General features: G+C 34.6%; 2 protein-coding genes across 2 annotated transcripts in view; one reads left to right on the top strand and one right to left on the bottom strand.

The window, feature by feature from the left end:
- SP1173 (major facilitator superfamily domain-containing protein SP1173) overlaps positions 1-21,125 on the bottom strand; it is an 83,815-nt gene extending 62,690 nt beyond the window's left edge. The window contains exon 1 of the mRNA XM_073986388.1: positions 20,816-21,125. The gene's annotated coding sequence lies outside the window, so the exon portion shown is untranslated. The remainder of the gene's footprint in view (positions 1-20,815) is intronic.
- Positions 1-24,203, top strand: part of LOC141403654 (ras-related and estrogen-regulated growth inhibitor) — a 222,209-nt gene that overhangs the window by 93,202 nt on the left and 104,804 nt on the right. The gene's annotated exons all lie outside the window — the stretch shown is intronic.

Raw genomic sequence — 24,203 nt, 5'->3', positions numbered from 1 at the left:
AATCCATGCCTTTATAAGACCCTTGAAAAATGTTCTTAAAAAATCCACGCCTCTATGAGACCCTTGAAAAAATTTTCCTAAAAAATCCACGCCTCTATAAGACCCTTGAAAAAATGTGCTTAAAAAATCCACGCCTCTTTACGACCCTTGAAAAAATGTTCTTAAAAAATCCACGCATTTACAAGACCCTTGAAAAAAATGTTCTTAAAAAATCCACGTCTTTATAAGACCCTTGAAAAAATATTCTTAGAAAATCCACGCCTCAATAAGACCCTTGAAAAATGTTCTTAAAAAATCCACGCCCTTATAAGACCCTTGAAAAAATGTTCTTAAAAAATCCACGCCCTTATGAGAACCTTGAACAAATGTTCTTAAAGAATCCACGCCTCTATAAGACCCTTGAAAAAATGTTCTTAAAAAATCCGCGCCTCTATAAGACCCTTGAAAAAATGTTCTTAAAAAATCCACGCCTTTATACGACCCTTGAAAACATCCTTAAAAAAATTCCACGCCTTTATAATACCCTTGAAAAATATACTTAAAAGATCTACGCCACGTCTTTATGTGGCCCTTAAAAACATTATTAAAAATCTACGCCTTTACAAGATTATAATACCCTTGAAAAAATATTCTTAAAACATCCACGCCTTTATAATACCCTTGAAAAAATATTCTTAAAACATCCACGCCTTTATAATACCCTTGAAAAAATATTCTCAAAAAATCCACGCCTTTATAAGACCCTTGAAAAAATATTCTTAAAACATCCACGCCTTTATAAGACCCTTGAAAAAATATTCTTAAAAAATCCACGTCTGTTGGTGGTCCTTGAAAAAATATTCTTAAAAAATTGACGCCTTTATAAGACCCTTGAAAAAATATTCTTAAAAAATTGACGCCTTTATAAGACCCTTGAAAAAATATTCTTAAAAAATCCACGTCTGTTGGTGGTCCTTGAAAAAATATTCTTAAAAAATTGACGCCTTTATAAGACCCTTGAAAAAATATTCTTAAAAAATCCACGTCTGTTGGTGGTCCTTGAAAAAATATTCTTAAAAAATTGACGCCTTTATAAGACCCTTGAAAAAATATTCTTAAAAAATTGACGCCTTTATAAGACCCTTGAAAAAATATTCTTAAAAAATCCACGCCTTTATAAGACCATTGAAAAAATATTCTTAAAAAATCCACGCCTTTATAAGACCCTTGAAAAAAGATTCTTAAAAATCCAAGCCTTTATAAGACCCTTGAAAAAAGATTCTTAAAAATCCACGCCTTTATAAGACCCTTGAAAAAAGATTCTTAAAAATCCACGCCTTTATAAGACCCTTGAAAAAAGATTCTTAAAAATCCACGCCTTTATAAGACCCTTGAAAAAAGATTCTTAAAAATCCACACCTTTATAAGACCCTTGAAAAAAGATTCTTAAAAATCCACGCCTTTATAAGACCCTTGAAAAAATATTCTTAAAAAATTCACGCCTTTATAAGACCCTTGAAAAAATGTTCTTAAAAAATTCACGCCTTTATAAGACCCTTGAAAAAATATTCTTAAAAAATTCACGCCTTTATAAGACCCTTGAAAAAATATTCTTAAAAAATTAACGCCTTTATAAGACTCTTGAAAAAATGTTCTTAAAAATCCACGCCTTTATAAGACCCTTAAAAAAATCCTTCAAAAAATCCACTCCATTATAAGATCATTGAAAAAAATCCTTAAAAAAATCCACGCCCTTATAAGACCCTTGAAAAAATAATCCTTAAAAAATCCACGCCTTTATAAGACCCTTAAAAAAATCCTTAAAAAATCCACGCCTTTATAAGACCCTTGAAAAAAATCCTTAAAAAATCTACGCCTTTATAAGACTCTTGAAAAAATATTCTTAAAAAATCCACGCCTTTACAAGACCCTTGAAAAAATGTTCTTAAAAAATCCACGCCTTTATAAGACCCTTAAAAAATATTCTTAAAAAATCCACGCCTTAATGAGACCCTTGAAAAAATTTTCCCAAAAAAATGCACGCCTTTATAAGACCGTTGAAAAAATATTTTTAATAAATCCACGCCTGCAGGTGGTCCTTGAAAATTTTCTTAAAATATCTATACCTTTATGTGGTCTCTAGAAGACTCTTAGAAAATATTCTTAAAAAATTCGTTTAAAATAGGGTCCGTTTCGTTGTTTTACGTTTACCATTCCTAGCTGTAATTCAAAGTGATCGTTTAGGCTTTTCTCACATCAGCTTGTGCTAAACTTCCCAGCAAATAAAAACTGGTTTGTTGTTGTTGAGATTGTTTGTGGAGTATCTTTTGATTCTACTTCAGCTATTCTGCGAGTTGCCTCCGTCCAAGCCCTCTTGTTAAATGTGAATGATGATGGCGTTATTGTGCTGTATTGTCTTGATGATGCTTCTCCAAATGATGAAGATGAGAAGAGGAAGCCTATGACAGCATAAAGCATTTGATGAAAGTTTGAAGAACATTAATGATAGTAGCAACAAATAAAAAAAAAACACGCCTTTGGATGACCCTTCGCAAAATATTCCTAAAAAATTCACGCCTTTGGATGACCCTTGGAAAAATATTCTTAAAAAATCCACACCTTTGGATGACCCTTGGAAAAGTATTGCTAAAAAATGCACGCTTTTGGATGACCCTTGGAAAAATATTCTTAAAAAATCCACACCTTTGGACGACCCTTGGAAGAGTATTCCTAAAAAATGCACGCCTTTGGATGACCCTTGGAAAAATATTCTTAAAAAATCCACACCTTTGGATGACCCTTGGAAAAGTATTGCTAAAAAATGCACGCCTTTGGATGACCCTTGGAAAAATATGCTTAAAAAATCTACGCCTTTGGATGATCCTTAAAAATATTCCTACAAAATCCACGCCTTTGGATGACCCTTGGAAAAATATGCTTAAAAAATCCACGCCTTTGGATGATCTTTGGAAAATATTCCTAAAAAATTCCCCAAAAACCTTAAAAAATATTCTTAAAAATCCACGCTTGTTGGTGGTCCTTGAAAAAAGATTCTTAAAAAATCCACGCCTTTATAAGACACTTGAAAACATATTCTTAAAAAATCCACGCCTTTGTAAGACACTTGAAAACATATTCTTAAAAAATCCACGCCTTTATAAGACACTTGAAAAAATATTCTTAAAAAATCCACGCCCTTATAACACTTGAAAAAATATTCTTAAAAAATCCACGCCCTTATAACACTTGAAAAAATATTCTTAAAAAATCCACGCCTTTATAAGACACTTGAAAAAATATTCTTAAAAAATCCACGCCTTTATAAGACACTTGAAAACATATTCTTAAAAAATCCACGCCTTTATAAGACACTTGAAAAAATATTCTTAAAAAATCCACGCCCTTATAACACTTGAAAAAATATTCTTAAAAAATCCACGCCTTTATAAGACACTTGAAAAAATATTCTTAAAAAATCCACGCCTTTAGGAGACACTTGAAAAAATATTCTTAATAAATCCACGCCTTTATAAGACACTTGAAAAAATATTCTTAAAAAATCCACGCCTTTATAAGACACTTGAAAAAATATTCTTAAAAAATCCACGCCTTTATAAGACACTTGAAAAAATATTCTTAAAAAATCCACGCCTTTAGGAGACACTTGAAAAAATATTCTTAAAAAATCCACGCCTTTAAGACACTTGAAAAAATATTCTTAAAAAATCCACGCCTTTAGGAGACACTTGAAAAAATATTCTTAATAAATCCACGCCTTTATAAGACACTTGAAAAAATATTCTTAAAAAATCCACGCCTTTGGATGATCCTTGGAAAATATTCCTAAAAAATCCACGCCTTTATAAAACCCTTGAAAAAATATTCTTAAAAATCCACGCTTTTAGATGTACCTTGAAAAGATATTTTTAAGAAACCCAAGCCTTTGGATGGGCCTTGAAAAGATATTTCTAAGAAACCCACGCCTTTATATGGACCTTGGAAAGATATTTTTACGAAACCCACACCTTTGGATGGGTCTTGAAAAGATATTTTTAAGAAACCCACGCCTTAAAATGGGCCTTGAAAATATATTTTTAAGAAAAGCACGCCTGTTGGGGCTCCTAAAAATTTTCTTAAAAAACCATTCTTATAAAATGGAGGTCTATTGTTGGCGTTTGGAAAAATATTCTTAAAAATCCCTTTTCGCACCAAAAATTCTTTAAAAAAATCAACGTTTGTTTTGGATTTTGGGTGCTCCAAAAATTCTTCAACAAATCCACGCTTATATTGACTTTTGGTATTCCAGAAATTCTTTAAAAATCTACGTTTAAAAAATCTACAAGTGACTCCTCCAAAAATTCTTTAAAAATCTACGTTTGTTAAAGAATTTGATTCCTCCAACAGTTCTTTAAAAAAGTCCACTTTTTGAAGGCTTTGACTCCTGCAAAAATTCTTTAAAAATCCACGTTTGTTAAAGATTTTGATTCCTCCATAAGTTAAGTAATTCTATTTACATTCAATTTTTAATGATAACAAAATTTAATTAGCAATTTAATATTGTGTTATTTTAATTTAATAATTTAATTAATTTTTTCAATAATATACTTTTTTAATTTATTCTTTTTAAACAATGTTTTTATTTTGTCTTCGTATTTTTTTAATATTGTTACTTGAATTTGATTAAAAAATTTATTAATTAACTGAAAAAATATATTTCATTATTTAATATATATTAATTATTATTTAATTTGCTAATTGATTTAAAAAATTATTTAAAAGCCACTTTAAAGTTAATTGATAATTTAATTTTTTAATAATTTAATTTTTTATATCATTATTAAATTTTACTTAATTAACAATTAATTAATGTTTATTTGAAGTAACGTATTTTAATTAATTCATTTTTTATTTAATTTTCTTATTGTGCTAATCTATACTATGTCATACTTTATGACTTTTGGCCCATATAATATGCCTCTATGACCTCTAGTAGACTGTATAGGAAATCTCAATACCAATTTCAATGTGTAAGGACAGTACATGTAGTGAGTGACATGTCCAATTTAAAGTATGTCACAGGGACTAAAATGCTTTGTCGATAAAAGTTTTAGAATTGTCGACAATGATTTTGTTTTATTTGTTTAAGAAGAAATAAAAAAAGTTGTTGCTTAAAAGTTTTCTGCTATTTTGTAGAATGATTTGAAAATTATGTTTTGTTTCTTGTACATCATGTTAGATTTTATTTATACATACATATATAGTCATAAGACTATTTGATTTTATTTTACATGGAAAACTAAATTAAAATTTTGTTATTTTCCATAGAACCGCCGAACTTAAGTGGCAATGCAAGGGCATTTGGGTAGGATTGATAAAAGAATTTTTGGCCTATATGGTGGATCATAACATATCATATATTTTTGAATTGGTTTGTTGTTGTTTTCTTTTACCCTTAGTTCTGTTTTTTGTTTGTTTGTATGCCATTAAGATTTTTTACGTTGTTTGTTATACCACGTCTTCTTTTGCTGTAGTGTTTTTATTAATGACTTTGTTGGTATTTTATGTTTTTCTTAGTTCTTGTTTCATTTTTTTGTTGGTCTGGCGCTCATTCATTCATTTGCCTAAGCAAGTCTCCCCTCCTCTTCCATATTGTTAATAATATTAATAATATGAATTTTGCCATTTAGATATTTATATTGTGGTCTATGATTGTTGTAACCGTAGCAACCAACCAAAAAATATAAAAAAATAAAATCGAGTCAACCATGCCAAAAAAACAAACCAAACAGCGGGTGTCTATCTATGGCTTGTTGAAGGTGTCAGTCAGTTAGTTGCGTGTGGCGTATAAAAATAGTGTTCACATTTTGGTTTTCTTGTTGTTGTTGTGTTGGATGATGATTGTGATGTAGATGACATGGATGATGTCATCTACATTTGGGATACAGGTCTGCCAGCTACCAAAAATTTTGTTCGCCCTTCCGCTAATCCAATGTTCTGTGCCTATTTCGTTTCATTCCAATTTTCATATTTATTTCTTATTTATCATCAACAACATCTCAAATGGTTATTGTATTTTGGTTCGTAAACTCATAATGGTTCAGCGATTACCGCTCGGCTTTTTGATTGTTAAAAAATGTAATTTATTACTAATGTTTGTGTTGGTTTTATACCTGAAGTTCCGGATTTTTTGACTAAGGGTTTTTTTCTAATTAATTCAGTTTTATGTAAAATGCCGATTCATTCAACTGTAAAAGGCTTTGTCCATCAAAAAGCCTTTTAATGTAAGAAAAACCATTAAAGACCAATGATGCACAAGCATTTTTGCTTTCTTAAGAAGATGTTATGCTCTTCTCTGTAAGAAGACCTATTGGCGTTCTATGAGAATACCTTCTGCTGTTCTATGAAAAGCCGTTTTAGGTTTCTATGGGGAGAACTTTTGGTCTTCTATGAGATAACATTTTGGGCCTCTAGGAGAAGACTTTTTGGTCTTCTAGGAGAATCCTTAAGAATACATTTTGATCTTCTATGAGATGCTAATGTTTCCACCCAAAATCTTTCCCAACCCAAAATTTCTTCCAAGATAATATGTTTCCACAACAGAAACGCACTTTGCATAACTTTAGTGCGTTACCTTTCTTTTGTGGTGCAGTTTAAGGGTTGTTATTGAAAAATTGCTTTATTTGTCTACACCTCTGACCAGACACCGGTTGTTTCGTTATGCCACTCCTGTTCTTTCCCCTCATGCATTTTTTTAATTGCGTAGCCATTACAGGACGCTTTTCAAATAAGGGTTGTTGTTCCCAGGAGTGTTTCATTTCTTTTGGATTGTAAATGAGTTTCGATTTACTACAATCCAACACGTCGTTATGATTGACTACCACCCGGCAAAGCTTCCGGTATTTGCGTTTTAATTGTAACCACGCTTTTGATGTCTGTCAGACATTCATTCAGCTACATGCTTCAAGGGAATTTTTGAAAATTTGATTAACTGCATTCCATTAAAGTTACGCTTTTTGCTTAAGGGTTTTGGAAAATGAGACAAAGGAGGGTTGTACAACAGAAAACTTTAATGCCGATACAAGGGGTACAACTACATTAAAGGGTTCTATAATCCCCAACTGCTAAGAAATATGGACGTGGTATAGGCTGACTTAGTGTGGTATAAGTTATTACTTGTAGAATTCGTGATAATATTAAAAAAAAACATATTTTAAGGGTTTATAGAAAGAAGTCCGGGAGTAACACTAAATAAAAAGACATGAGTCCTACACCACAGAACAACTTCTCACCATGTCCTAACCAATAAAGATCAATATCAATATACCTATGCTTAAACAAATATTAATCAATTCCCAACACATTTCTATGTCAAGGTTAAAGTTATATATTTATTTTTTAACAGGCCAAATTATATTTATATATTCGTAGAAGAAAAATCTTTTAAAAAATTAACCTCAAAAATGCGAAAGCTCTTCAAACAGATTTCGTTTTTCCCTCAGCCCAAAGAAATGGGAACAAAGTGCAAATGTGCGTTAATTAATTGACCGCAGATTAGGTCATGAGGGTGTGTCTCACGACTTAATTGAATGACAACAACAAAAGAAATGATTCAATTGCAAACAATAACAAGAAACTACATTCCTTCGGGGTTCACGCCCCTCTTCTTCAGTCCCAAATGATAGAAAAATAAACAAGTCTACGAACCAAGTCTCTGACTACAATGTCTATTACCTAAAAAAACAAATTGTATTTGAATACATTTGGAAATTTGTTATTTCGAAAATAAACAAAAGTAGTCGTTGTTGTTTATGTAGTTCAACTTTTGAGTTCAGCTTTAACAATGAATACCCAGTTAAATTTGCAGTTCAATTGCAAATAAATATTCCCCACACTTTTGTGTGACGAAGCAGTGCAGTGCACTTAACAGATGTACATCGAATGCAAATCATTAGCAAATCTAAGCGCGTAAAATGCTCATACAATTCTCGTAGAACATAATAAAAGCCGTTATTATTGAATGTTATTTGTTGTCTCCAAAGTTGGTGTTGCGCATGCGCAATGCCAATTTTGGGTCACATTTGCAAATCGCACACTTTCATTTCGTAGAACACTTGAATGTGAGTTTGATGAGACTGCAATCGAATTCCATTGTTATTAGAACGGATATAATCGATGATGTAGAGTTGATCAATCGGTCTTCTTATAGAAGACAAATGTGTTCAGTCAAAGGAGACCACTCTTTCTTTCAGAAAGGCTCCATAGAAGCAGACTTTGCTTCAGAAAGGCTCCATAGAAACAGCCTTTGCTTCAGAAAGGCTCCATAGGAGCACCCTTTCTTTCAGAAAGGTTTCCCAGAAGCAACCTTTCTTTCAGAAAGGTTTCACAGAAGCAACCTTTCTTTCAGAAAGAATGCACAAAGAAGCACACTTTCTTTCAGAAAGAATGCACAAAGAAGCACACTTTCTTTCAGAAAGAATGCACAAAGAATCACCCTTTCTTTCAGAAGGGGTACAAAGAAGCACCCTTTCCTTCAGAAGGGGTACAAAGAAGCACCCTTTCTTTCAGAAGGGGTACAAAGAAGCACCCTTTCTTTCAGAAGGGGTACAAAGAAGCACCCTTTCTTTCAGAAGGGGTACAAAGAAGCACCCTTTCTTTCAGAAGGGGTACAAAGAAGCACCCTTTCTTTCAGAAGGGGTACAAAGAAGCACCCTTTCTTTCAGAAGGGGTACAAAGAAGCACCCTTTCTTTCAGAAGGGGTACAAAGAAGCACCCTTTCTTTCAGAAGGGGTACAAAGAAGCACCCTTTCTTTCAGAAGGGGTACAAAGAAGCACCCTTTCTTTCAGAAGGGGTACAAAGAAGCACCCTTTCTTTCAGAAGGGGTACAAAGAAGCACCCTTTCTTTCAGAAGGGGTACAAAGAAGCACCCTTTCTTTCAGAATGGGTACAGAGAAGCACCCTTTCTTTCAGAAGGGGTACAAAGAAGCACCCTTTCTTTCAAAAGGGGTACAAAGAAGCACCCCTTCTTTCAGAAGGGGTACAAAGAAGCACCCTTTCTTTCAGAAGGGGTACAAAGAAGCACCCTTTCTTTCAGAAGGGGTACAATGAAGCACCCTTTCTTTCAGAAGGGGTACAAAGAAGCACCCTTTCTTTCAGAAGGGGTACACAAAAGCACCCTATCTTTCAGAAGGGGTACAAAGCAGCTTCGAAGCGGTTATAGGAGACAAAGCCAGAAGATGGTATTGGATGTATAACACCCCGCCAGAGTAATATCGTGAAAATAAACGGAGTGGGTCAGTAATTATGCACTCAGCCTTTAGGCTGGTTTTCAACACCAAGTATATTGGACGAAATTCGTTAAAAACAAGTTTGAGTCAATTTGGCCTTGTTCGTCCGTGAACACATCAACCGTCAAACGGATCAAGCACACGGCAGCGGGTTCTATCGTACCGGATTGACACGGAACCACCCACCACATTCGTGTTCCGGCCAGCGGGTGCAACCTTAGTGTACACATGTTTGTATTTGTATCGTTTTTATGTGTTGAGAGAAGAATATCCCGAAATACCTGCACCGGATTCTTTTGGTCCGTGGCGGGACGGTTTGTCACATCATCTTCTTCACTCATATCCAACCTTCGGTGAAACGCACCCATATCCAACCTTCGGTGATGTGCAATAGACGTCAGGAGTAGACAGGGAATATGTTGCTGCATGTTGCGTACCATAATTAGCGGAGAGGGACACAGTTCGCCGCTTCAGAAATCTGTCCTATCCTTCTAACGTTCGGGCAGCGAAAAGGACGTTCCGAGACATCATCACTGCTGCAGCCGCTCGCCATATACCTGCTGGTCGAATACCTGAAGTGAGAGCAAACTTCGGTCGCCTCTTAGCAAATGTGCATGATGAGCTTCGTCGAGCCAACCCTAGTGACCCCAGAGACAGGGTGCTGAAACTGGAAGTCAATTATCTGAAGTATTGTAACATTGGAACCGGTATAAGTGAATTGTGGTCAACGGCAACGTCACATCGACTGACCCGAAGAAGTGCGTAAGCTATTTCAATCGACAGTTTGTCGAACACACCGGGTGTGACCCCGAGCATCAGATCTCTTCCTGCCGAGGATGATGATGTTGCGTACGTCATCAGGAACGCTATATGATCCAAGGCGTTGGGTCCTGATGAAATCTCCATGGTAATGCTGAAACAGCTGGATGTGCCTGGAGTGGAGGGGCTGTTTGAACATCGTTTTGAAATTTTTACCGAAGGTACTCCTTGTGGTTCTGTTTATAGCTATGTAATGTTTTTTTTTTTGTGGGCAAGCTCATGCTTCTTGACAAAATGGTGTAAAAGCTCTAAAATATTCTTCGGTGAGAAACTAAAATGCAATCCACAACAACAACCACTCTTTGGTCTTTAGTTTTTTCGGCACTTTCTTCAAGAGTTACCGTACGAACAATTTTTCCGAACATTTTTGAACTTCTGTGGGGAAGGTACCTGAAGGAGTGGACCGATATGGCTTATCTTCAAACTTAAACTATGTTTGGACATAATACTACTAAGGCCAAATTTTGTACCGAATCGGCAGATCCGTTCGAGAGTTATCTTGCGCTCCAACCACCTCACACGGTGTCATTTTTTGCAGCTTTCAGGCTATTTTCTCAGGAAGTATGGACTTGCCCCTGATGAAACTTATACCGTCGTATGGAGGGCCGTGAATACAAGTTGCTAAAACAAAAATCAAAGCGATTCGAGAGATGGCCCTAAACTGAACTTTTCCGAAATTTTGTATGGGTGGTACCCGAAGGAGTGGACCGATTGAGTCCATATTGAAACCTTATTTAAGTCTGGTACACGTTTCACGATGGGCAAAGTATGGACCAAATCGGTTACTCCCTTCCAGAGTAGGTACCGGAAGGAGTGGACCGATATAGCCCATCTTCGAACTTAAACTAAGTTTGGGTAAAATATTACGAAAGCCAAAATTTGAACCGAATCGGTTTATCCCTTCGAGAGTTATCGTGCGTTCCAGCCAGCCAGACAGACGGACATTGCTCAATCGACTCCAAATTGTCTGAAACACATTTCGTCCAAACATACTTGGGGTCTAAAACCATTATTTCGATGAGGCACATTTTGTCCGTATGAAAGTGTATATACCCTCGTTAGCATAAATGCTGAGGGTATAATGACGAATACCGCAGCTTTGGTTGGGGAACTTCCAAAAAGAAAGTCTGACTATGAAAGTAGAAAAATCCCGTTTTTGCATCATTGTAAGTAGGTTGGCGTATGTGGCCAAATAACGGATATATCGCAATAGTCGGTAATATATCCCTATTTCCGTTTTTTGTGCAATCACACAACAGGTCGGAATTTTGATCGGATCCTCACGAAATTTTGGGAGTTGAGAAAGAAGCCTATTGATGTTTGGCGTGCATCCCACTTGTAAATTTTTTATTTGGGTTGTACTGACGATGCACTTAAATGCGTTTCAACAAAATTGATTTATTAATGAAGACATTCAGACATTCAGAGCAAAGGCGCTAAACTATCCCAATTTTAATATTTTGAATTTTACAAGCTTATGCACAGGGTTAGTGGTGTAGGGTATCACATAGTCGGCCCCGATTTGACTATAGCCTTTGCTCACTTGTTTTATTCCAATTTACAAAATACATAATGACAAACAACCTCTCCTTCTATGCATTGAACAATATTGAAGTACTACATATTTAACAAAATATTCAGACACATACAAAACGACAGAGAAATTTTGCAATTTAACAAAAAACATTTTTCATATAAATTCTCCTCTTCAAAACATTCTTGATTCGCTAAGTCTGAATCATCATAAAAAGTTTTCTACTATAGTTAAGAATACCATAAACAATTTTTGAGGAAATTCGTGGTAAGGCACGGGAAAAAGGTCAATTATCCCCTTCTTCATCTTTAATGTTCCATAACCAGATACGATTTATATTACAATTTACTTGAAATTTTCAATATTTTATTGTATTTAAATTTTGGTGGCGCATTACTTTGAAAGACATTTGGCGTGTGTTACGCCTAGGAAGGGGAGTGGTGGTGTGTGTGTTTCTTTTACAAATAAATTATTGTAACCACACAGTGTTACAAAATCAATGAAATTTATATAATAAATTACGATAGGAAAAAAGACTGAAGTATAAGCAAACACTGACACACGAAAGTATTTTTGAATTTTTTGTTTTTGTTTATATTGGTGCTGTTGGTTCTATGCTTTTATTGTAGGTGGTGGTTCTATTTTTTTTTTACTTCCAGTGGTTCCATGTAAACAAATTTGTATGTTGTAATATTTTGAAATTTAAATTAAAACCAAATATTTAATTGATTTTGAATGGTTTTAGTTTTGGGGGGGTTATCTTTGTAACATAAACATGTGGTTTGTTTTAGTTTTAGTTGTTGTTGGTAAGAAGAAAAATATCATGGAAAACAATTTTTGTAAAATAAGTTGAAGTTTATAAACAATTTTAAATTTAAAATTAAATACTCCAATTAATTTTAAAATTAAATACTCTGTCTTACCAATTGGTAAACAATGCCAAAACTTCCCCACAAATAAACAAAAGATGTTTTAAAAAATTGGATTATTTTTGAAAAACTAAATATTTTTATTTTGAACAACAAAATATTTTTAATTAAAAAAATTGAATTTTAAACTTTCTATCCAGTGTTTTATAAACTAAATATCAACTAAAGCCGCAACCTGAGGTTTCCCCAAGGTTTCCAATTAAGTTTTCAATATAATTCAAGAAGTTATAGATTAAATTTGTGATTTAATTTAATTATTTTGTTATTGTTTTTCGCCCCAATGTCTCAATGAAAGCACACATTTATGTACGTTGCACTCTATTACGGCAAATGAAAGTGCATTTTATTGATGCACCACTAACCACACTTCTTCCAAGCCATAACGTTCTAGAGACCCACACATGCACACCATGTACCAAGGAATGATGTAATCAATGAAATACAAGAATATGCGAGGAAAAGAGAAGAACAACAACACAAAATTATATGGATGACTTCATGCCATTTCCAATAGTAGCATTGAGCAGAATCCTGCTTAATAATCATGGCACTGCAGCAACTGCGACATGCAGTCTCCGGGACATTGGGGCAAGGACAAGCTGAAGTTGAGTAATTTAATTGGGATGAATAAAGGGAAACGAATGACTAAAAGAGAACACAAAACAGAAACTATCCGCACATACATACAAACACATTATTCAAGGACACTAGCGATGCATTGCAAAGTAAACTTGTTACAAAAACGGTTTTAAAAATAAGGAAATAAAGGAAGAGAGAGAAAAAAAAACTTTCAAGAAGATAAACGTTTTTTTGTTTTTATTAAGGAATCCTCTATTCATTCCTCCGTCATGTTTGTTTGCCTTACATTTTTAACACCATATTTGTTTTTTTTCGCTTGCAGCTTTTTTATGGGTTTTGGTGTGCAACTGCTGCTGCTGCTGCGGCTTGTCGTCTCATCATGCAACATGCAAATGCAACGATGTTTGCTTGTTGTTTTTGTTGTCGTTTCTTTTTATTGAAGTTCTTTTTATTTTACTTTTAGTTTTTATTGTTGATGATGTTGTTATTGATGTACTTTTAATTCACTTTGCCATAAAGTGTGCAAATTTTCGAGTGTATTTGGGTTACAAGGAATGACTCACTACAAAGTTTGACAATAATTTGGCACAGTTTTTCAACGATTGGGGCGTAAATTTAACAAAAAGTGACAGAACAAAAAGAAACTACAATTTGTTTGTGGCAAGTATCATGCTTTGGGTTTGAGAAACGCCAACCGATGATGATGATATCAATCTTTAAAAATTAATGTGAAATATTGTTATGAAAATTTAAAAATAGATTTTATTTTTTTAAGGTAAGGTTATTGAAATTAGAAATAAATAATTTTATTTGAAAATGTTGACTATTGGGGCGAAGATCATTTTTAATATTATTAAGCGGCGCATAAGACATAGCGGATATGTCTGATGAGCCGCTACCAACGGCGAAACCTGTCACATAATGGTGGTTGTGTGGGTTCAAATCTTCGACTTTCCTTTTTCACTTGCAAAAAATCATCGGTCATTAAGCTCGACTCCAACGAGAAATTAATTAAAAGAAATAAATAATATTTGCGAGTTAAAAGTTTTAGGAGACCTTCTACAGAAGGAATGACTTATGAAGAAGGAGTTTTAAGATGATTTTTTTCTCCAAGAAAACTACTAGTCTTCTTCTGAAGAGGTATATTTTCATCTACTTTCGGCAATTTTTCTTGAAAAATATTCCATCGTTTTCTGACAAAAGGCCGCCAACGAAATACTGTTTTTCAAAAAGTGGTATTCGGTGCCGACCGATATTTTTGTGGGCTTATCGAGTACCTAATAATTTAAATTATTTAATTTTTTTAGCAAAATTGTCCAGTTTTTAAACCCATAGCCTTTATGCTAACGAGGGTATGTATATACACTTTGATAATATGAAAATATGCCTCATCGAAATAATGATTTTAGATCCAAAGTATGTTTGGACGAAGTCGGTTTCAGACAATCTGTCTGGTCCTAGTGATATTTTGTCCAAACTTACTTTAAGTTCGAATATGGGCCATATCAGTCCACTCCTTTGTGTACCTAGAACTCTGAAAAAACTGCACGGTGACCAACTAAAGTGCCTGATGGCCACGACAACTATCGAAATAATTGATTGATATAGGTCTGCAATCTTTGCGCATCGTAATATTTTTTTCACACTTACCTCATGTTCTAATAAGCACTGTATAAGTCCACTACTTTGAGTACCTATCACAGAAAATTTCAAAAATGTTGGCAAATGTGCAGGATGGTTTCGAAGTTTTTATATTACGTATTTACAGTTGATTGCAATTTGAGGGGGTCTTAAGTGGAAGAAATCAAATCAACATTGAAGCTGGACTGAGAAGGCTGGAATCACAACAGAAAGCAACAATCCCTCTCGCGAGGGTTTGATCCAAAAACCGTATATATAAAATTTAATGGCGATCGGTTAATGTTAACTCTTGCTAACCTAGCGATCTTTGCTTCTATATTAATTTGTATGGGGTGTATTTCACGAAAATACTCTAAATGCCACAATTATTGTCCGATCGATAAAGAAACGATTTCCATAAAAATTTTTGAATATCGGATTTAGATATAGCTATATAGGGCCCAAAATACTCAAAATCGGCCAAATATGTACATTGGAGCAATATTAAACCACGATACTATTTAAAAAAAATGTTGCAGAAAACGTTTTTTGGCCACAATAATGAATTGTGGCATTTACAGAATTTTGGTGAAAATACGCCTTTTCCCCATACAAATTACTTGAAACAGAGATCACTAGGTTGGCACGGGTTAACGTCATAAAATTTCATTTATAAAGTTTTTGGATCAAATGGAAGCATTTTAGGTGTTGGAATTCCAAAAAAATAAATGTTTTTGGTCACCCTAATGTACACATATCAGTCGAGGACTGAACCAGAAGGCCCTTGATACCGTCCAAACTGTTCGAAGACAGAGTATTCTCTATATCATCCAGCTTTGTATGCAGCGTTTTATAATCTCCTATATGTGTGGACGCCAGTCGTTGGTGGAATTCCGAAATAGTATAGACGTGATTTCATGGCATCTTTTGTATTGGTTCAAACGAAGTCGTGAAAGATCCGATCTTTTCATTAGCATTTGATCCAATGCAAAGGAAGTAGTCAAAGATCTGATCTTTTCATCAGCATTTGAACCCATTCCATCGATCCAATAGAGATGAATTTAGTGTTTTTATTTATACACATTTTTCTAACTATATAAGATTAATTATTTACTATATCCTTGATGTTGTCAGAGACTCGAAATCACAATCAACGTTGTTAAAACTCTAGTCGTAATGATAATGTCATTGCAAAGGGTTGGTGAAAATGACATGACAAAGCATTGGTGTAAATGACATGTCAAAGCATTGTTGAAAATGACATGCCAAAGCATTGGTGAAAATGACATGTCAAAGCATTGGTGTAAATGACATGCTTTGGATCCAAAAATGAATAGCATCTTTTAGGGTCATTGATGAAGATGCTAAAAAGATTACATGCCAGATCACTTGCACCCATGATTGAATGGCATCTTTGGCATCGAACATTTTGCTGGGCTAGTCTGGTACAGTACAACAGGAAGTTTTTTATGTATTTATTTCAAAATGTTTCTGTGAGATCTTTATAGTCAATTAGATTAGGCCAATTTGGCTCTTAGGGCCTCATATGTGATAAGTTTAAAATGTACATAGCAGACATAGTGCAGTTCTCCCATCGATACCATTTGTGACAAGATCAAAAGTAGGAACAAGGTCCTGAAGTCGTTGGCCGGCAGCAATTGGGGTGCTGACAAAAAACCTTGTTGAGCTCATGCAAAAGCAAAAGGCACGTATTTTGGGGCCATGAGGCCCCATTGTAGTTGGCAAGTGTGGAAGAATATTCAAAACTACCAGAATGCCGCTCTGAGGACTGTAACAGGGTGCCTCCTCATGCCGCCAGTGGATCATCTTCATGGCTCAATTCGTATTAGGCCCGAGTTGATAGCACGATACCTATCACATTTCCCCACGACACGCATAATTTTAAACCCATCAGCCAGACTTGCATTGGATCCTCACTCATGCAGGCAGTACAAAGGTACAGTGTGAATGCCGTACGCCTCCGCCAGTCATCGTAGGAAGTGGTTAAAGCCCAATTATGTTACGGACGATGCAGCTGGCTCAATTCGTATTAGGCCCGAATTGATAGCACGATACCTATCACATTTCCCCACGACACGTATCATTATTTATGGACGCAGCCAGTCTATATAATAATATAATAATTGTTCCACAAACATCCCAGACGGGACAGGGGAGACTTCTCTCAAATCAATGAGTGCACCCCGATTCATACTGTTTATCGCCGAGTCCGAACGGCGTGTCTTACGACACCACTTTATAGAGAAGTTTTACATGGCTGAAATACTCAGGAAATGTCGCCAACATTACTGAGGGGTATTTTGCCACCGCTGAAAATTTTGATGTTGTCAGGCCGGGGAATCGAACCCACGACCTTCTGCATGCAAGGCGGGTGTGCATACCATTGCACCGCGGTGGTACCCAACGCAGCCCGTCTAGATTTCGGAATTTTTGAATCTGGACACAGAGGAACAATAACCATATAATAGTATAAAAAAATATTTTACTAACAAAATCTTCTTCTAAACGTTCACTACGAACAAAACAAAATTAAAAGTAAAGAAAAATTTTCAGAATTCTACAATAAACATAAGTTTTCCTGAAGTCTTCTTTGGGAAGACCTTTTATTTTTAAAAGTCTTATAAAGTCATTCCATCTGGAAAAGACCTTCACAGAGGGAAACATTATAAATCCTTACTTTACACACACCGAAGACCTAGTATAGATATTCCATAGAAAACAAGTAAAAAAGTATCAGTCGGCTTTTGCCGACAGAGATATACCCTCAGCCTGTGTATATTGAAACAACTTTTTTCCCAAAATACGTATGTATTTAAGGGGTTTTAAAAATGTTGGGCGTTTGAAACGACAAAAATGTTGATTAGGATTAAAGATCAAAAGTTTTGCGGAGGAGATACTAAAAGGAATGGATAGACATTGACCGTTATGGAAGTGGATCTCCAGCCACAACATATGATGCCACAGGGGGTTTTTACACTCTTCGGGCTGTTTTCTCAAGAAGTGTGGACTTGCCCCTAAAAAAACTTTTACCATCGTAATTGAGGCAGCGAATGCAAGTTGCTTCAACAAAAATCAACGTGATTCGATATCAGGTCTTAAAAAGTGAAAATCTTTAAAAAGTCTTTAAAAGGTCTTCAATAAAGCAAAGGCATTTAAAATTATTAAATTATTATTAAGAAGACTTTCTATAGGTCTTCCTTAGACAGATGGTATTTTATAGAAAGAAGGCTTCTTAAAGTTTCCTACAGACTGAGCCTTTGTTTTGACAGAGGAGAAGGGCTTGTTTAGGTTTTCTATAGACAGACCATATCTATTCTAAAGAAAGCTGAACTTATAAAAATTTTTTTAAAGGCGAGGATTTTTTATGGATTTCCTGTAGGGTTTTCATGTCTAGAATGAGAAGAAGACTACTCAAACCCTCTTCCATAGAGGAAAAGTCTTTTGGATAAAGAAGACCATCTAAATGTAAAGAAGACCATCTAAATGGGATTAGGGGTAATGAAATAGCAAACTCCTTGGCAAAACAAGCCAAGGAGCATCCCACAGTAAGTCTAGAAAACGCTAAGCCGTTTAAAGCTACGCGACTAGAACTAAAGACATGGGCAAAAAATGCACATATATCCCTCTGGAGTAGTGAAGAGAAGGGAAAAAACACAAAAATCCTATGGGGAAACCCAGACGAGGACAAAACAAAAAATTACTTTTACTAAGTAAACAAGATATTAGTAGACTGACAGGAATCCTTAGGTCTAAAAGCGCACCTGCAAAAAATAGGTTGTGCAGAAAACAGTGAATGCAGAGCATGCGGAGAGGACGACGAAACGTTGGAACATTACCTCTGCCATTGTCAAGCCTTCACAAATCTGAGAACCCAGTTACTAGGGAATGACACTATACCAGGACTCGACCAAATTAGGACAATCGAGTTCAAAAAGATCAGCGACTATGTAAATAGGACAGAGATCCTAGACTAAGTCAAAAAAAAAAAAGATAATCCTCCATAACCCAAAATTAGAGCGCACAACAGGCCTAATTATGGCTTAAGTGTATGTCCACATGGGCATGTGGTGATCTAGTCTTATCAACCTAACCTAACCTAAATGTATTATGTGAACGGAAAATGTTGTACAAGTAGTCTTTAGACCAAATAACATTTAAAAGCCTTCTAAAGAGAAAGGATCTGTAAATACGTGGAACTCAGAGAAGGAATATGTTTAAAGTAAAACTCTAAATATATACATTGAAATATATAAATATACATTTTTGTGTCATTATGGTATTTAACTCAAAATATATTGTTGCTACAACAATATATTGTATATTTTTACATTTAATACTTTGATCTGAGAATATTATTATTTTAACAATATTCCTTCTTTGTGTGTACAGCAGGATATGCCTGTATTGAAATATATAAACATACATATTGTTTGTGCAACCATAATGTGTAATTATGATGTTTAACACAAAATATATGGTTGCTCCAACAATATATATGTATATTTTTACATGTTTACAATACCCTATTTTTCACAATCTCGCTTTTCCATTTCTCTCCTTTTTCTCGGAAACATACGTTTCTCCCTCCTCTTCTGTCTCGATACCTCTCTCGTGCAAACGCTTTGCTATTGATACCGACATACCAAATTATTTAACAACCTAGCTCTAGCGGAATTTTCTGGACGTTAATAAGTGTAAAGTACTTCTTTGGCGAAATCTGTTTGCTAAAAGGAGAACTAAGTATATGTACTGAAGTTATAGCTGCTGTAATATTAATATGATGCCATAATGGTGCAATGGTATGTCCACACGCCAATAAATACCCGGATTCGATTGCCAGGTCAGGCACCTTTTCCCCTCAGCGTACTGTTGGCAACATTTTCCGAGTATTTCAGCCATGAAAGCCTTCTCTACAAGTTATTTCTTAAGACACGCCCTTCGGACTCGGCTATAAAAACGTTGTCTCATATCATTGAGCTAATATGAACCTGGTGCGCTCATTGATATGGAAGAAGTCTCCCTTAACTCTTCTGCGATGTCTGGTAACATATAGTAGTACTGTTATTTACATATATATGATCTATTACCATAGAATATGTAAGGACTTTAATATCAAGGTCGTACCCTCCCAAGACACACCTACAGTGAGAAGGCTCCAGTTTCAAATGTTTTCCTGAGGGAAAGTGATCAGCCAATCAGTGAATCACTCATCACCGAAGAAAAGTAGAGTAGAGGTCTGGAAATAATTATTCATCCGTCTATAAGCATTGTTCGCCCCCTAGGGGGTCCCAGGTCCCCTCGAAATGTAATTATTTTGATCACCTTTCAACTTTTTGCTTTAAAAATTCATATTTGGTGTGCTCTACCCGGAAGGTATTTCTGTGACCGTTTGGGGGTACGCTATGAATAGTTTGTTTACATGTACCACGACTGTACCGGCTAAGTATATCCTTTTTTTATTTGCTTTTATACTTTTACCACCTCGCCATATTTATGTTTCTTATGTTGTATTGTGGTCCTTTCATTGATGATTTGTTGTGCCTTCTACAGCATCATCGCCATACAACCCTTGAAGAAGCAACATGTGCTAACTATAAATACGATTTTTTTCTCGTTCGCTTTATGCTCCATTAATTAGGCGGGCTTATTTTTTGTCATTCAGTTCCAAGAATTTTATTTTTTTAAATAAAAATAAACAAGAAAAATGGGTTTTGAAATCATTTGGTTTGGAGGTCATTTATAGTTTGAGAAACCAAAAAAAAAAAATAATTTTGTAAATATTTATGTATTTTCAATCAAGCATAAAAATGCAAATTCTTTAGTTTTCTTTATTTACTTATTATTTTTACACACTTTTGTCTTTAACAATAAATTTTTATTTTGTTTTTGTTTTTCAAAATTAGCCCATAAATATCACACAATTTGAATTTTTGAGTGGCTAATTTTCTCCACATATTATACTTTTTCACTATTTGTTTTTATGTGTGTGTTTTGTTTCTGTTTTCATTTTCAAATACAAAATTCTTTTTTTTATTTTTTCAAAATTCACCTTTTATTTTTGAATTCTTATTTTAAGAACACCAACGACGACGACCACTTTTGAAGAAATATTCTCAACAAAAAAAGTATTCAAATCAGCAACAACAAAATACACAACACTCGTTTATTTTTTGATTTTATTTTCTTCTTGTTTCTTATTAGCCAAATCAAAAGTGTTTTGACCAAAACAAAAATTCGTTCAACTATCTACTTTCGACCACTTCGCGCGACTTGTGCTCGTACGTCCGCCTTGCGCCAAATTCAAAATTCAACTAAAATAAAATAAGCCAACATTTGCGATGCACGCTGGCACCAGTATTATTTTCTTCAGTCTTTTGCAAATAGCAGACAAACTGAAAATAGGGGTTTTTTCTATTTAACCCATATTCTGTTGTGCGACATCTATTGGTGGAATGGTGATATGGTGGGATGGCATGAAGCACAAATTCACTGCTTATAATTTATCAAGCACAAAACACACCACACACAGCTACTTGGTTTATTGTTGGCACAGTGCTTAGCGAAACAACAAACAAATAAATAAATACGATTGTTATGTGAATAATCTACAGTGACTGTCACTGAAAATGATGCAACTTGAAATGAAAATGTAAACGTTGATAACTTGGAAACGAGTTAAGATTTTTTAACAATTCAATTTTGTAGGCTGAAAAGTTGTATTTAAGATCTCATACAAAAATATTCCACACTGTGTGTAATTGTTTAAGTCATGTTTAATTAACCATATTCTGACTCCACAGTGTGATAGAACACAAAAAACGAGAAGACACGTGTCTCGCCGTTTTTCCCTATCTCATCAACATTCGCGGTTATAGACCTCCAAAGGTTTGAGACTTTGATGTAAAAAGGGTCATTTAGTCAGGGCTATATCTTCCAAACCGTTAAGAAATTTGATTTTATTTCAGAGGCAAAGTTGTAGCTCTTGTCCTAAAGAACAAAAATTGTGAACACATATAATCCATCAAACTTCATCTGTAAGGTCAAAATCGCCATAGTCAAATTTCTTATAAAATTTTTTCCCAAGTTTTGTTACTCAGCTATCAAACCGATCAAATTTGAAGCAAACAACCAACTACAAAAATATACCTCAGATCTCAATAAACTCAAGAATATACAAACTCTATAGAAAGGGATCTTAATGGTCAAAATAGCAAAATCCAGGACCTTAACTTAAATTTTACAGTTTTAGCTCTACTTGTTCACCCAATGCCAATGGTATTACATGCAGAAACATTAAACTCGGATTTTTATGAACATTCTGATCCAACAGTGATCAACAGTGATCCTCATAACAAATTTTATTTATCGATTCACTCAAAAACAGTGCTTCAATGTTTAGTATCATTTAATACTTCCAGTACAGTTATTGTACGAAAGTACGAATTTCGATAACTATCTCCAACAGTAATTCCGAATTTCAGGATCCCACCTCTATCCGTTTACCCATATCCAAATTGTACCAAATTTAGTACTTTTCGTACACATAAGTACGAATCTCCAAAACCACCATATCTCAATCATACACTTCAACAGTAATCTTAATTCAAAATTTCAGGTTTCCAGCTCTATCCGTTCGCTCAAATCCAAATTGTGCCAAATTTAGTACTTTTTCGCACCCATAAGTACGAATTTCCAAAAGTTCCTCAATCCTACGCTTTAAGAGTAATGTTAATTCCCTTCACCCATATCGAAATTTAGTACCATTTAGTACTTTTCGTACCCCTATGTACGAATTTCCAAAACATTCTCAATCCTACAATCCAACGGTAACCTTAATTTCAAATTTCAGATTTCCAGCTCTATCCGTTCAACAAAAGCAAAGTCGTAATAACTATAGTACTATTGTACGATAATTATGTACTTTTCGTGCACATAAGTACGAGTTTCCAAATCTACCTCAATCAGTACACTCCAACAGTAATCTGAATTCCCAATCAGGATTCAGCCTCTATCCGTTCCCCCAAATCCAAATTGTATCAAATTTAGTACCATTTAGTACTTTTCATTCACATAAGAACGAATTTCCAAAACTACCTCATTCCTATACTCCAGCACTAATATTAATTTCAGATTTCAGGATTTCATCTCTATCCGTTCAACCAAATTCAAACTGTACCAAATTTAGTACCATTTAGTACGCATAAGTACCAAACCTACCTGCATATTTCAATCCTACACTCCAACTGTAATCTTAATTCCAAATTTCAGGATTTCAGCTCCATCTGTTCTAAAAATCCAAGTTATACTAAATTTAGTACCATTTAGTACTCTTCGTACATTTAAGTACGAATTTCCAAAACTTCCTCCATAACTCAATCTTACACTTCAAAAGTAATCTTAATTCCAAATTTCAGTTCTATCCGTTCACCCAAATCCAAGTTGTACTAAATTTAGTACTTGTCGTTCACATAAGTACGAATTTCCAAACCTATCTCAATCCTTTACTTCAAAGGTAATCTTAATTCCAAATTTCAGGTTTCCAGCACTATCCGTTCCGTTCACCCACCAAGTCCATATTGTACCAAATTTAGTACCATTTAGAACTATTCGTACACATAAGTACGAATTTCCAAAACCACCTCCATAACTCAATCCTACACAACAAAAGTAATCCTTATTCCAAATTTCAGGATTTCAGCTCTATCCATACACCTAAATTCAAGCCGTACTAAATTTAATACCATTTAGTACTTTTCGTACACATAAGTACGAATTTCCAAAACTATTTCCATTTGTCAACACCACTTCCAAACTTTGTTTCCCATACCAAATTACAATTTTCTAGCTATATCCGTTCAAAATTATACAATTGGTAGCAAATTATCTAACTTTTAGTACTTTTCATACACTGAGAGGTCGAATTTCCAAAAACACAGCCTTATCTCACCCCTGCACACCAACAGCAACCCACACCCAAAATTTCAAGATTCTAGCTTCAGCGGTTTCGTCTGGGCGATGATATGTTTGTCACTCACTCATCACTAAGCTCTTTTAGATATATAGATCATTACATATATATCATTCTATATCATATATAATTTTATTTCATATATCATATCAATCAAAGGTGGTTATTGCGCGGCCGTTGTTAATATTTAAATCGGATAAAGGTTATTATAGTCAATAAAAGGGAAAAATTCATTCATTCGGGAAACAGGAAATAACTTTTTGAAAAAAAAAATTAAATTAAAAATAATATTTCATAGTATTAACAAGTAAAAAGTCGTCCGGGCCGAACTTTTTATACCCTCCACCAAAAAATAGTCTTAATTAAAATGGAATAATTAGGGTCCTTTTACAATTTTAGGTGGAACAACTTTTCGACAATGGATAAACTCCTACTGTCTCCCACTATTGCTTAAATTACACTGTGAACA

The sequence above is a fragment of the Musca autumnalis genome, unplaced genomic scaffold (assembly GCF_047663935.1).
Source record: "Musca autumnalis isolate F117 unplaced genomic scaffold, ASM4766393v1 scaffold_4, whole genome shotgun sequence".
Classification (NCBI taxonomy): domain Eukaryota; kingdom Metazoa; phylum Arthropoda; class Insecta; order Diptera; family Muscidae; genus Musca; species Musca autumnalis.
Note: the sequence above shows the minus strand (reverse complement) of the source record. Positions and strands in the feature narration are given on the sequence as shown.